Source organism: Ranitomeya variabilis, chromosome 2 (genome assembly GCF_051348905.1).
Source record: "Ranitomeya variabilis isolate aRanVar5 chromosome 2, aRanVar5.hap1, whole genome shotgun sequence".
Taxonomy (NCBI): domain Eukaryota; kingdom Metazoa; phylum Chordata; class Amphibia; order Anura; family Dendrobatidae; genus Ranitomeya; species Ranitomeya variabilis.
Window position 1 is genome coordinate 82,676,555 of NC_135233.1, and position 16,259 is coordinate 82,692,813.

Consider the following 16,259-nt stretch of genomic DNA (forward strand, 5'->3'; position numbering starts at 1 on the left):
AGAAGTCTGGTTTATTCTGAACGCATTTCAAAGTCTCTGTGATTTCTTCACTAGAATAACCTGTATAAAGCCTTTTTTTTAGTTTGACAACATAACATTTTCAGTGGCTTCATTTCCATCTACATATGACTTTTTGATGACTTTTTATTACTACTTTTGGGAGATGGAATGAACAAAAGAAACAGCAAGTCTTAAATTTATTTTTTAAACTGTTTACTATGAGTTTATTTGACAACTGTTAATCGATACGATGATGACAATGTCACATTTGTATAGTTTTTTATGACTTGATTGGGTCGCCTTATTCCTAGACTCATCACTTTTTAATTTTTCCAAAGACATAGTTGTGGAAGGGCTTAATTTTTGTGGGACAACTGTATTTTTCAATGGCTCCATACCTCAGTACATTTGACTTTTTGATCACTATTATTGCATATTATGTAAGACTACTAGATGAATACAACCTGCAATTTTAGCTGTTTTTTTTATGGCTTTTACCATGTGTGAGATAAATAGTGATATAATTTTATAGATTGGGTTGATATGATTACAGTGATACACAATTTATAACATATTTTTACATTCTAGTACTTATAACTTACTACTGCCCCACCAAAAAACTCTTTAACCAAACATATATTTTTTTAACATTTTCTGAGAGCCTTAATGTTTTCATTTTGTTTACAGAGCTTGTTTTTTACATAACAAGTTATACTTTTATTGATAGCATTTTTGGGAGCATACAAATTTTTGATAATTTTTTATTTCATTTTTTGTGAGGCGTGATGAACAAAAACAGCAATTCTTGAAATGTTTTTTGCATTTTTTATATTAGGAAAAATTATATTTTGAGGAGTGTTTTTAATTTTTGATTAAATTTTTTTTGCATTACTTATTAGTCTTAAAGGGGATTTAAACAAGTACACTACAAATTTGTCCCCCAAGGGGATATAAATATGCAAACTTATGATTTTATCTAATAGGTAATACACTACGCTAGATATGAGAGGATCTTTTGAATTCAAATTTGCTGACTTCGCCAAATTTTTCCCAAATATTTGATTTATGGCTAATAAATTTGCTGGAATTTCAATACTGGAAAGCTTGTCATTGCTCATAAAATACACAAGGGGAAGAAGACAGAGAGAACTCCACTGACCACAAGATCTTATACTTTACAGGTGAAGTATAGCCCCCTGATCACAAGAGCTTAAACACTATAGGACTTAGTGAATATGGAGATGGAAAACGACCCTGCTGCTGTACAAGCTTTGGTCTGCTGCAGACCGCTGATCTGTGATGGCCCAGGTACTGACCACCACTGTACAAGGTATGATAATCAGTAAGATGACATAGCTGCAGGGCATTATGGAGTAGTCAGTGCTGCAATGCAAAATAACGTTTGCCTGTTCTCTGATGCTTCAGCACTGTTTTAAATTGTGCCAAGCAAGCTTTGAGGTTTTTTTTCCCGAATCATGAATTGAATTTAGAAAATGTTTAATTCACATGAAACTGCAAATTTCATGATAATCAACTGGAACCTAATCCTCCATGAATCGATATGCTCATCTCCACACTGTACCACTTATATTGTACAATGAAGTAAGTAAGTGTAAGGCTGGCCATACACATTAGATTTCTGGTGGTCAAATGATGTTTCGTCCAATTATTTGACCAACAGGCATCACAGCCAACACTCACCTATAAAGGACAAGTTGGCCTGCAGCCTATTTTAGGGAGAACAATATAATCGGCAGTCAAAATTGGACATATGCAATCAACATCTCTCATGACCATCATTTGGCTTTTGCCCCCCCTAGATATTAGACTGTCGGCCAAACTCATCAATATTAGAGGGTTCAACCGACATTAGTCTAATGTGTAAGACAAGACTAAGATAAAACAAGATCTGATAGGGTGCGGAACATGGCAGACCCAAAGGCCATTGTTAGGTCTCCAGTTGGTATGGGCAGATGGGTTGACAAGAAAAACTGCACTCGCCCTCTGTCAATTTACTCATGTGATGCTGCCACTATTGACAGCCGCATGTGAAGGGTTAAACTGCTGGGATCGATGAGAGCACTGATTTTAAGCCTGGCAGGAGCCTGGCTGTGTATATCAACCATGCTCCTGCAGGTGATCATGAAGGGACAGAATCTATACCATGTAATAAGTATAATATAAACAGCAGGTGAAATAAGTATTGAACACATCACCAATTTTCTAAGTCAGTATATTTGTAAAAGTGCTATTGACATGAAATTCTCACTAAATGTCAGTAACAACCTAGCCAATCTACACAGGCAAAGAAATCAAACCATATATGACCATAAATTAAGTTATGGGTAATAATGAGAGATGACACAGGGAAAAAGTATGGAACACGCTTAGTGAAATGTATTTAATACTTCGTACAAAAGCCATTGCTGGTGATGACAGCTTCAAGAAAAACTAGACACAGGCATTGCTCAGGTGTGATTTTGGCCTTTTTTTCCACACACTTTTCAAATCCTCAAAGTTCCATGGGCTTCTTCGATAAGCTCTGAGTTTTAGTTCCTGCCATAAATTTTCAGGTCATGTCATTGGTTGGGCCATTCTAGCAGTATTTTTTCCTTTTTCTGAAACCAATTAACAGTTTCCTTGGCTGTGTGGGATCTTTGTCTTTCTGAAATGTCCAGACTTACTAACCAAAAAATTATTGAAAATGAGGGAAAAGCAAAAACAACTTACAAGCGAAAAAAAACCCCCATAAAATGAGATACTTTATTGAATAATATACTAAAAGACCAAACCCCTATCTAATAGGTCAGTATCATGGGGGCAAAAAAGCCCCAATATGCAGAAATAAACACCCTATACTGGAACAATCTCAAAAATAGATATCATAAACTGTCCTATTAAAGTGATATAGTGCTAGTGATAAACATAGTATATAGCTAAACAGGTGTACAGATGTACGTGCACTACCCCTACCAATAAGGCAAAATGTTATTTTGCGACCCTAAGGTCTCTTCCTACTTAGGTGCGGGGGTTGGCACCCTAAGAAAATGCGAGAATGGCGCCCCCGCTCGTACGATGGCTATCCCTGGTCTCCTAAAAATTCCCTATAAGGGATAGGGTGTGAAACAGAAGGCCAGTGGGCTGTAGATAACTTGTCAAAAATATGTGATACTGCTAATACAGCATACTAGGCCCACACCCCGCAATGTGCTGTAAGGTAGGGATAGAGGCAAAGACTAAATATCACTTGTTGAAATTACAGGATAAAGAAAAAATGCCTGATAAATATACAAACTCTAACCAGCATTATAAGGGATTGATACCATACAAAACATTAATGCCATAAAAAGCATAATGCTTTTTATGGCATTAATGTTTTGTATGGTATCAATCCCTTATAATGCTGGTTAGAGTTTGTATATTTATCAGGCATTTTTTCTTTATCCTGTAATTTCAACAAGTGATATTTAGTCTTTGCCTCTATCCCTACCTTACAGCACATTGCGGGGTGTGGGCCTAGTATGCTGTATTAGCAGTATCACATATTTTTGACAAGTTATCTACAGCCCACTGGCCTTCTGTTTCACACCCTATCCCTTATAGGGAATTTTTAGGAGACCAGGGATAGCCATCGTACGAGCGGGGGCGCCATTCTCGCATTTTCTTAGGGTGCCAACCCCCGCACCTAGGTAGGAAGAGACCTTAGGGTCGCAAAATAACATTTTGCCTTATTGGTAGGGGTAGTGCACGTACATCTGTACACCTGTTTAGCTATATACTATGTTTATCACTAGCACTATATCACTTTAATAGGACAGTTTATGATATCTATTTTTGAGATTGTTCCAGTATAGGGTGTTTATTTCTGCATATTGGGGCTTTTTTGCCCCCATGATACTGACCTATTAGATAGGGGTTTGGTCTTTTAGTATATTATTCAATAAAGTATCTCATTTTATGGGGTTTTTTTTTCGCTTGTAAGTTGTTTCTGAAATGTCCACCCTAGTTTCATCTTCATCTTCCTGGTATATGGCAGCACATTTTTATCAAGAATGTCTTGGTACATATGTCCATCCATTCATTTACATGAAGTTTGCCAGGGCCCTATGCTGAAAAACAGCCCCACACCATGATGTTCCCACCTCCAAATTTCACTGTTGGTAAGGTGTTTTTGGAGTGATATGCATTTTGGCCTCCAAACATAGTGTGTATTATGGCATCCAAAGAGTTCAATTATGGTTTTATCTTAACAGAGACTATGTTGTCTCAGCATTTCATAGGCTTTTCTAAATGACTTTCCATGGCTTTTTGCAGCTCTTTTTCTTCATGTTTTCCATACTTTTCCATGTGTCATTTCTCATTATTACACATAACTTATATTTATGGACATCTATGGTTTCTTTGCCTGTGTGGATAGGATGGGTTGTAACCAACATCTGGTGAGAATTTCATGTCAATAGCACCTTTATAAATATATTTTCTTAGACAATTGGTGACATATTCAATACTTGTTTCACCCGATGTATTTTCATCATGGAGCACCAAGTAACCTACTGATGATCGATATAGAAGTCAAATAGCATTAAGGGGTTAATGACTGAATTCAGGTTTTTCACTAAGTCCCTCTGCCACAGGTGTATAAAAATCCAAGCCCCTCACCACATTGTCTGCCTTTGCTAACATTTGTGAAAAATAGCTCCTTCTAAAGAGCCCATTAAGTTGGTGCATGGTACTACAAAAGGAACAAGTCAGTTCCTAAAATTTATTTCCCACGAAATATTCCATTATCAACTGTAAGTGATATTATTGAAAAGTTGAAGCATTTAGAGACTACATCAACTTAGCCATGAAGTGGTAAATGTAAAGTTATAAAGTGGGGTCACTAAGCGCTGACGTAGATAGTGCACAAAAGTCCCCATCGCTCTGCTAACTCAATAACTGCAGAATCCAAACTTCTCACGTAAACATCTGCACAAAAACTGTGCTATGGAATGATGAATCACACTTGTCTATCAGACGTCTGATGGACAAGTCTGGGTTTGGGAAACGTCAGAAGAATATTACCTTTCTGACTGCACTTTGCCAACTGTAAAATCTAGTGGAGAAGTACAATGCTCTGAGGTTATTTTTTAGGGGTCAGCCTAGACCTATTAGTTCATCTAAAGGTAAATCTTTATGCTTCAGTATACCAAGACATTTTGGACAGATAGTTGTATGCTTCCAATTTTGTGGAAGGAGGTTGGGAAGGCCCTTTTCTGTTCAGCCATGACTGCCATAGTGCATAAAGTAAGGTTTGCAAAGGTATGGTTGGGCCTGTTTAGTATGGAAGAACATGATCGGCCCCACGGAACCCCGAATTCAACCCCATCCAACACTTCTGAGAAAAACTACAATGGAGATTTCCATACAGGCCCTCTCATCCAACCCCTGTGTCTAACCTCACAAATATTCTTTAGGATGAATGTGCAAAAAGTTCCACAGGCACACATAAAAATCTTACAGAAATTATTTCCCAAAGAGTGGAAGTTCTTAAAGGGAACCTGTCACCCCCAAAATCGAAGGTGAGCTAAGCCCACTGACATCAGGGGCTTATCTACAGCATTCTGTAATGCTGTAGATAAGCCCCCAATGTATCCTGAAAGATAAGAAAAAGAGGTTAGATTATACTCATCCATGGGTGGTCCCGCTGCGGTCCGGTCCGATGGGCGTCACGGTCCAGTCCGGGGCCTCCCATCTTCATAGGATGACGTCCTCTTCTTGTCTTCATGCTGCGGCTCCGGCGCAGGCGTACTTTGTCTGCCCTGTTTAGGGCAGAGCAAAGTACTGCAGTGCGCAGGCATCGGAAAAGGTCAGAGAGGCCCAGCACCTGCGCACTGCAGTACTTTGCTCTCCCTCAACAGTGCAGACAAAGTACACCTGCGCCGGAGCCACAGCGTGAAGACAAGAAGAATACGTCATCGAAAGAAGATGGGAGGCCCCGAACCAGACCGCGGCGCCCATCGGACTGGACCGCAGCGGTACCGCCCCTGGGTGAGCATAATTTAACCTCTTTTTTTTATCTTTCAGGATACATCGGGGGCTTATCTACAGCATTACAGAATGATGTAGATAAGCCCTGATGCCGGTGGGCTTAGATCATCTTCGATTTTGGGGGTGACAGGTTCCCTTTAAAGCTGTAAATGGGGTACCCATATTAATACCTTTGGATTTAGGATTGAAAGTCATAAAAACTCCTGTAGGTGTAACTTGTACTCATCCCAATACTTTTGCCTGTATAGTGTATCTGGTATCTCTTACATGTAAGCAGCCTGGGTATATTTCACTGTTTGCTATGTGCATGTCATCTGAGTCCTTACATGGTAAGTTATACATTAATTTTTTTTTTTAAAGAACAAAAATGGACTAAAAATAAAGCCGAAAGTCATCAGAGTTTTCATTATCAAATATATATTAAGCAAACCATTCATGTAAAGAAAATGGCTATATATAGTGTTGTTTACCCTGCCACAAGTTTAATAGGCACATTTTCCTTTCTTATAGTCTTCATAAATCTGACATTTCATTTACAATGTGTCACGGGATCTGCAATATATTCCAATTTCTATGTGAACAATAAGTAGTGCAGCAACAATGCAACATCTCTGGGATAATTTAGACCAGGCTCTTGAAAGAACCCCCGAAAGATGTTTCAGCTGTCATGTGTAAAGCTTTAAAAAATGCCAAACACATGACAATAAATATTTTCATATGTTTTCATCCTAAAATAGCTTAACAATTCCATAGACATACATTTTGGGGATAAAAGCAAATAAAGAACTCTTTTTCCTAGAGACTAAAGAATAGCAATCTGTCTTATGTTGGGGCAATTAAAATGCAAAACAAAAAATCAATAATAAATAGTAGTTATATAAGTAATCAGGACATACTAATATGTGTATGTGTATAACTACATCAACACAAAGCAAAAAAAAGCATATACAGTATCTGGCACATATTTAAAGGAAAGAGGAATACAAATGCAACTATCCTGAGCCCTTTAAGTGCACTAATTGAAGTTGAGACCCTGCTGCTTTTTCTCTTTTTTCCCCATCCCCTAAACAAGTAGTCAGCTTTGGGTCATTTGCTCTTTCCCTCGGTTGTTAACATTGGATCCCATTGAGATGCATCGCCCACATAGCAGCCATAATGACGGCCTCCTGTGGAGTAGCTAAAGGGAGAGAAATAATTGCATTTGTTGCCTAATTCTGACATTGAAGAAGATACAACAGTGCTATCAGTAAGCAGTCATAGAGAGCTCCCTCCATCATACAGTGCGGGGATTATGTATTCTCTGATCTCGGCAGGTGCGGCGGGAGCAGAAATGTCTATTTTTCACTATTCTCTCACTGTTTAATTCACAAGTACCTTGACAGTATAAATACTACATTCTGAGCAGACCCCCCTGAGGAAGTGACATCTAAACATGCGAAACGTGCATTGTGGAACATGCGTTTGTAGCATCTCACCAGTCTTTGTTTACTATGAGCAAGAACACTGTTGTCATACTACTACACAGGGGCGGACATACTGCCTGTACAGTTACAACGGGGCTCGGAGGTGGAGGGGGAACCTTTTAGGCAGGCGGGGCTGGCATCAATGCCAGGGACATGCCAGGGCCCACCAGAATGCTATGGGGTCCATGAGTCATACCATACTTACCTCTCCATCTTCCTCCGCAGGTCCCATCTCTTCCACGTCTTGTGGCTCTGTCGTCTCAGGGCAGAGGGTGCGATGTCGTCACTACAGAGTGCCCTCTGTGATGAGGAGTGCAGGGAGTCAGAACACGCTGAAGAGACCGGCACTGCGGCAGGAAGAGGGAAAGGTAAGTATTTGATCATTTTTTTAAATGTATGGAGCAATACATGGGGCCCATTCTGTATGTAGCCCAATATGTGGCACATTCTGTATGGATTCAAAGGGAAAACTCCAAGCAAATGTGGCGCTAAGCACCTACGGATTTTTTGAATGCATCCACTTCCAGTGAAAAATGTTAATAAAAATTCATTTATTTTCTCAAAATAAAAATAAAATAAAATATATTTGTAAAATATTTTTAAAATACAGTACAGTATGTAGTACTGTATTTTGAAAACATTTTACAAATATATTTTATTTTTTTTTATTTTGAGAAAATAAATGAATTTTTATTAACATTTTTCACTGGAAGTGGATGCATTCAAAAAATCCGTAGGTGCTTAGCGCCACATTTGCTTGGAGTTTATTTTCCCTTTGAATTCGCCACCTATGTGGATCCAAAGCAGGATCAACACATAGTTCTCCAAAGTGAGCTGCACACCGTATTGGATTTTACAACATACGGAGAAGAGTTGCCTAAAGAATTGATTCCTTGAGAATCTCAACGTGCATTTCTTACCGATAGAAGGTGAGCATAACCACAACTGAAAGAATTTTTTTAACTGTTGGTAAAAACGTATTACATGGGGCCTATTCTGTGTGGAGCATTATATGGGGCCTATTCTGGGTGGAGCATTATATGGGGCCTATTCTGTGTGGAGCATTATATGGGGCCCATTCTGGGTGGAGCATTAAATGGGGCACATTCTGTATGGAGCATTATATGGGGCCCATTCTGTGTGGAGCATTATATGGGGCCCATTCTGTGTGGAGCATTATATGGGGCACATTTTGTATGGAGCATTATATGGGGCCCATTCTGTGTGGAGCATTATATGGGGCACATTCTGTATGGAGCATTATATGGGGCCTATTCTGTATGGAGCATTATATGGGGCTCATTCTGTATGGAGTATTATATAGGGCCCATACTGTGTGGAGCATTATATGGGGCCTATTCTGTGTGGAGCATTATATGGGGCCCATTCTGTGTGGAGCATTATATGGGGCACATTCTGTATGGAGCATTATATGGGGCCTATTCTGTGTGGAGCATTATATGGGGCCCATTCTGTGTGGAGCATTATATGGGGCCCATTCTGTGTGGAGCATAGTATGCGGCACATTCTGTATGGAGCATTATATGGGGCCTATTCTGTATGGAGTATTATATAGGGCCCATTCTGTATGGAGCATTATATGGGGCTCATTCTGTATGGAGCATTATATGGGGCCTATTCTGTATGGAGCATTATATGGGGCTCATTCTGTATGGAGTATTATATAGGGCCCATACTGTGTGGAGCATTATATGGGGCCTATTCTGTGTGGAGCATTATATGGGGCCCATTCTGTGTGGAGCATTATATGGGGCACATTCTGTATGGAGCATTATATGGGGCCTATTCTGTGTGGAGCATTATATGGGGCCCATTCTGTGTGGAGCATTATATGGGGCCCATTCTGTGTGGAGCATAGTATGCGGCACATTCTGTATGGAGCATTATATGGGGCCTATTCTGTATGGAGTATTATATAGGGCCCATTCTGTATGGAGCATTATATGGGGCTCATTCTGTATGGAGTATTATATAGGGCCCATTCTGTATGGAGCATTATATAGGGCCCATTCTGTATGGAGCATTTTATAGGACCCATTCTGTTGTGGTGTCCTTTATATTTCCGTATAATGTTTGTACCTGACCTTACTATGTGCACTGCTCTGTTGCTAGTATTCTGGATTTATTCATCTTGCATGATTTTGGATTTATTTAAATACTTTCTAATATATGTATACACAATAAAGGAAATATTTTTAGCTAAAAAATCAGTTTATTGCTTCTATATAAATCTATTATGGAGTCAGTTATTATTATTTATATTAGTAGTAGTATTATTTTTAATATTATTATTATTATTATTATTATTATTATTATTATTATATAAGCTAATTTTCAGAACTAATGGCTGAATTAATATTCTGAAAAAAGTACACTCAGTAAATTTGTTTTGTATAATTCCTGGTTCCATACAGTTTTCACATAGAAAATAGAAACTGTATAACAGCAGAATGCAATAATGCCAGAAATAATGCAAAAAAATATATATTATTATTATTTATTGTTATAGCGCCATTTATTCCATGGCGCTTTACATGTGAGGAGGGGTATACATAATAAAAACAAGTACAATAATCTTAAACAATACAAGTTATAACTGGTACAGGAGGAGAGAGGACCCTGCCCGCGAGGGCTCACAATCTACAAGGGATGGGTGAGAATACAGTAGGTGAGGATAGAGCTGGTCATGCAACGGTTTGGTTGATCGGTGGTTACTGCAGGTTGTAGGCTTGTCGGAAGAGGTGGGTCTTCAGGTTCTTTTTGAATATTTCGATGGTAGGCGAGAGTCTGATGTGTTGTGGTAGAGGGTTCCAGAGTAGGGGTGATACGCGAGAGAAATCTTGTATGTGATTGTGGGAAGAGGAGATAAGAGGGGAGTAGAGAAGGAGATCTTGTGAGGATCGGAGGTTGCATGTAGGTAAGTACCGGGAGACGAGGTCACAGATGTATGGAGGAGACAGGTTGTGGATGGCTGTGTACGTCATGGTTAGGGTTTTGTACTGGAGTCTCTGGGCAATGGGGAGCCAGTGAAGGGATTGACAGAGGGGAGAGGCCAGGGAATAGCGGGGGGACAGGTGGATTAGTCGGGCAGCAGAGTTTAGAATAGACTGAAGGGGTGCGAGAGTGTTCGAGGGGAGGCCACAGAGCAGGAGGTTGCAGTAGTCAAGGCGATATATATATATATAAAATATATTTATTTTATCTTAGCCCAGGTGCTCAAACCCCCCAAAATATATGAAAATTCTCCATAGCAGTGCCCACGCACAACTTTCTGAGGAATGATGGTCCATTGGGAGTCATGTATGAAGCATGACACATAACGTTGACATGACACGTAACTTTTTTCACACACTTGTAGACTATAGTCTGGTGGAGTAGTGCAGTGCACTTTGCTTTGCCGGTTTAGATTGCGCCTGATGGCCACACGTTTCATCCGTTGTTTGCTGGAACCATCTAAAATTAGTTTTTCGGCGGCCGGAGAAAACGTTCATAGGAACCGTCTTTCTGTCCGGCGAAAAAACACCAAGCGATGGTTCCAGCGATAAACGGATGAAACTGACATGTGAAATGATGAATACGGCATCCGAATCCGGTTTTCCATGCATTCTCCATACAATCATGCACAATTTCCGTTCTGGGGTCTCTCTCTCTCTCTCTCTCTCTCTTTTTTTCCCCCAGAACAAGAAGTCCGAACTCTATCCCCAGGTTCCAGCAAAAAAAATGGATCCGTTGCATCAGTTTTTCACAATTTGCAACAGATCCATTTTTTTACAAATTTGCCGAATCCTGCCTAATGGCAAAAACCTGATCTGTGAAAGTAGCCTAAGAGATAGAGCCACACCTAAACTTTTCAGCTGGGTGTAGACAGTTTTAACTTTAGCCAATGAGATGTATGTATGCTAATGACAGCACATACAGTATGTAGAGATAAGCTGAGCCAATTAGATTACTACAATGTATGTCCAGTAACTGCCTAGATAAACTCTGACCTATGATGTAATAGAGAGAGATCTGCCTTGCTGTTCAATGTTTCAGTGTGGCTCTTCTGTGCATGTATTTGGATTTTACAATTGAATTTGGAGCAGGTACAATACCTTACAACGCCCACATCTCCACTAGGAATGTTACTTCTGTCAGGGACTGGAGAACATTTCTGCAACTTTTGATAAATTACGCAGGTGGGCAAAACAATGCCCTTTCCTACCCCAGCTCCACCCATTTTGGCGAACCTAGCAGGGACTGGCATAAAAACACCAAAAGTCATCACATTTTTGTGTAACTTTGAGATGCGTAAAAAAAATGTATGTTTATGTTGTGTTTTATGACAGACAAGGGGAGAGGGAGAACCAAAAAGACATTCTCAAGGCCCATAGTAAAGTGCATACAAAATAGCTTTATTAAATACATTGGATAGGCAAGAATAGGCGTGGGTAAACACACGTGAACAGACATACAACCTATATGCAAGGGGCGCACCGTACAATATGAGTAGATGGTATCCCATACAGTTAACTTAGCACGTAACATACATATATTTACATAGGTACAATCTGGTAAAAGTACGTGGGAGGTAACTTGCAATATGGCGTCAGGTTGAGCTTACTGATAGTGTACATATGTAATTTGACTGGAAACAGTAAAATATACATGGGTGCCAGATTACTAAAAAGATGTCAAATACACATTGGCACTGCAAACAAATAGTATGCTCTGAGTATCTCATTGCCTGATATGGTCTGCACGCCCGCCCCAACGCGCGTTCCGGAGAAGCACCTTCGTCAGAGGGCATGTGTTTTATGGCAGCGGAATTGAACAAATACCTTCATGAATTGTGCCCTATGCATCCAAAGAATTCTGACCAAATAGCAACTGCTTTTTAGCCAAACGACAGTGTCTGTGCAGTTCCAACCCATGAAGCCTTCCCATTTTCGGCTATATAATAAATACATAGAGTAATTCTTGTTAATCCCACACATCTATTAGTTGGTGACACTGCTGAGATCAATCACAGATACTCAGGTAGTTGCTAACTGCGGTCTCCACTTGTAGAGGTTGTGCACTTTCTCCTTGTTATGTACATGGACAATTTATAGTAACACCAATGACAATGTGTTGCCGTTTAGCCTGGAAAATAGGAAAATTAGTCTCTTCGAGCATCTGAGAACCATTAGCCATTATGGAACACTGCAGAACATTAATGCTGGTAAGTGCATTTGGGAAATGCTTCTATAAATTCATTATCAGTGGCGGGGAGCAAACAACTATTATCATATTTCGTACTTTAGACACTGTTACATGTTTTCTCCTCCTTACACTTATACTGTCTTTTTCTATACAACGTTAATTTTCCTAACTAACATTAAATGGCATTTAGGTTAATGACCGAAACCAGATGCATTATTAGTTGACAATTAACCATGTGATAAAAGGAAATGTAGGTGGAAGGGGATGGGAAATATGAGATTCCATTTATTTTTTAAGATTAACTCTGGGGTTAAAATTAAAGTCAATCTATTGAGCTAAAAGTTGGCATTTGTCCTATTAAAATACCTTGGTAATGAATGCAAGATGTGAGATACACATCAAGTATGCTGTAATTGAATGAGAATAAACCGCTCTGTTTAGCTTCTCCTTTGTCTGATATAAAGTCTATCAAAAATGTTTATTGCTGTCGTAGCTTACATACAAAGTATCAGAAGAGTACAATGGTTAGTAAAGTGAGAGGTGTTATCGAAATAGTTTTATTGAATTTAGAGGAAAATTAAGGAAGTATAATTAACAGCTCATTCCAATATTCTGAAATGGGTCATGTAAAAACAATTGTAGTTAGTTTCTGTAAAAACAAGCAACTTTCCAATTTACTTGATATGCAAATTTCCCTTGCAGAGAGGAAGAGGCCTAGAACTCTAGTGCCACTTATTGGGGGTAACAATCCTAAATGTCAATATCAGTGATATAATGAGCCTTACCATATAACTTATGATAAAAAGCCAAATCAGGGGCTCCATTTGCAGACATATATTTTGGGGTGTTTTCTGTTGTGAACTATACTTTTTGGCTCCCTCTTGTGGTCACTAGTGATTTGGCACTTGGATTGTCTTTTACCAGGTTGGTGCTCACCTGCTTCGTTAGGTCTGGGGTGTTGCTATTTAAACTTCCTGGATTCTCAGTCCAGTGCCTGGCATCGTTGTAATCAGTTCACTTCTGTTTGCTCCTGTCTTCAGGTCCTGGTTCTTTGCAAGATAAGCTAAGTCCTGCTTTCGTACTTTTGAACATTTGCATTGTTCATATTTTTTGTCCAGCTTGTACAAAATGTGATTCCTGTTATCGCTGGAAGCTCTAGGGGGCTGATATTCTCCCCCCACACCGTCAGTCGGTTTGGGGGTTCTTGGATATTCAGCGTGGATATTTTGCAGGGTTTTTTGCTGACCATATAAGTCTTCTTACTATATTCTGCTATTAGTCAGTGGGCCTCTCTTTGCTAAATCTAGTTCATTCTTACGTTTGTCTTTTCTTCTTACCTCACCGTTATTATTTGTTGGGGGCTTGTATTACTTTGGGGTCTTTTCTCTGGAGGCAAGAGAGGTCTTATTTTCCCTGATAGGGGTAGTTAGTTCTCCGGCTGGCGCGAGATGTCTAGAATCAACGTAGGCACGTTCCCCGGCTGCTGTTAGTGTTTGCGCTAGGATCAGGTATATGGTCAGCCTAGTTACCACTTCCCTATGAGCTGGTATTTATGTTTTGCAGACTTTGCTGTAATCTTTTAGGTCCCCTGCCATTGGGATCATAACAGTATGCCAGGCCAATAAATAGTTAATGCATTGCTGAAGTGGGATTAAAAGAAAAGAAGTTCTGAGTTTTGTTTTTTTTTTCTTTTCTTCCTCCCCTTTATCTCTGAGTGGCTTGAAGCTTTGCTGCAGACATGAATGTTCAGACCTTGATTACTAGTGTGGATCAGCTTGCTACACGTGTGCAGGGCATTCAGGATTTTGTTGTTAGCAGTCCTATGTCAGAGCCTAAGATACCTATTCCTGAGCTGTTCTCTGGAGATCGATTTAAATTTAGGAATTTTAGGAATAATTGTAAATTGTTTCTATCTTTGAAACCTCGTTCGTCTGGAGATTCAGCTCAGCAAGTTAAAATTGTTATCTCCTTCTTGCGTGGCGACCCTCAGGATTGGGCCTTCTCGTTAGCGCCAGGAGATCCTGCATTGGCGGATGTTGATGCGTTTTTCCTGGCGCTCGGATTGCTTTATGAGGAGCCTAATCTTGAAATTCAGGCAGAAAAAGCTCTACTGGCCATCTCTCAGGGCCAGGATGAAGCTGAGGTGTACTGCCAAAAATTTCGGAAATGGTCCGTGCTTACTCGATGGAATGAATGTGCTCTGGCCGCAAATTTCAGAAATGGCCTTTCTGAAGCCATTAAGAATGTGATGGTGGGTTTTACAATTCCTACAAGTCTGAATGATTCTATGGCGCTGGCTATTCAGATTGATCGGCGTTTGCGGGAGCGCAAATCCGCTAAACCTCTGGCGGTGTTGTCTGAACAGACACCTGTCTCAATGCAATGCGATAGAATCCTGACTAGAACCGAACGACAAAATCATAGACGTCAGAATGGGCTGTGTTTTTACTGTGGTGATTCTACACATGTTATATCAGCATGCTCTAAACGCCTAACCAAGGTTGTCAGTCCTGTCACCATTGGTAATTTGCAGCCTAAATTTATTTTGTCTGTGACTTTAATTTGTTCATTGTCTTCCTACCCTGTTATGGCATTTGTGGATTCAGGTGCTGCCCTGAGTCTTATGGACTTGTCGTTTGCCAAGCGCTGCGGTTTTGTCCTGGAGCCTTTAAAGGTTCCGATTCCTCTCAGAGGAATTGATGCTACGCCACTGGCGGAAAATAAACCGCAGTATTGGACACAAGTGACCATGTGCATGACTCCTGAGCATCGGGAGGTGATTCGTTTTCTTGTTCTGCATAAAATGAATGATTTGGTCGTTTTAGGTCTGCCATGGTTACAGACCCATAATCCTGTTTTGGATTGGAAGGCTATGTCTGTCTCAAGTTGGGGTTGTCAGGGAATTCATTGCGATTCTCCGCCGGTGTCTATTGCTACTTCTACTCCTTCAGAAGTTCCTGAGTATTTGTGTGACTATCAGGATGTATTCAGTGAGTCCAGGTCCAGTGCTCTTCCTCCGCATAGGGACTGTGACTGCGCTATAGATTTGATTCCTGGCAGTAAATTTCCTAAGGGACGATTATTTAATTTGTCTGTACCCGAGCATGCCGCGATGCGTTCTTATGTCAAGGAGTCTTTGGAGAAGGGGCATATTCGTCCATCCTCTTCCCCTCTCGGTGCGGGATTCTTTTTTGTGGCCAAGAAAGACGGGTCTTTGAGACCTTGTATAGACTATCGGCTTCTGAATAAAATCACTGTTAAGTTTCAGTATCCGTTGCCGCTATTGTCAGACTTGTTTGCTCGGATTAAGGGCGCCAAGTGGTTCACCAAGATAGATCTTCGTGGTGCGTACAACCTTGTGCGCATTAGGCAGGGAGATGAATGGAAAACTGCATTCAATACGCCCGAAGGTCATTTTGAATACTTGGTGATGCCCTTTGGGCTCTCTAATGCCCCTTCAGTGTTTCAGTCCTTTATGCATGATATCTTCCAGAAGTATCTGGATAAATTTTTGATTGTGTATCTTGATGATATTCTAGTTTTCTCGGATGATTGGGATTC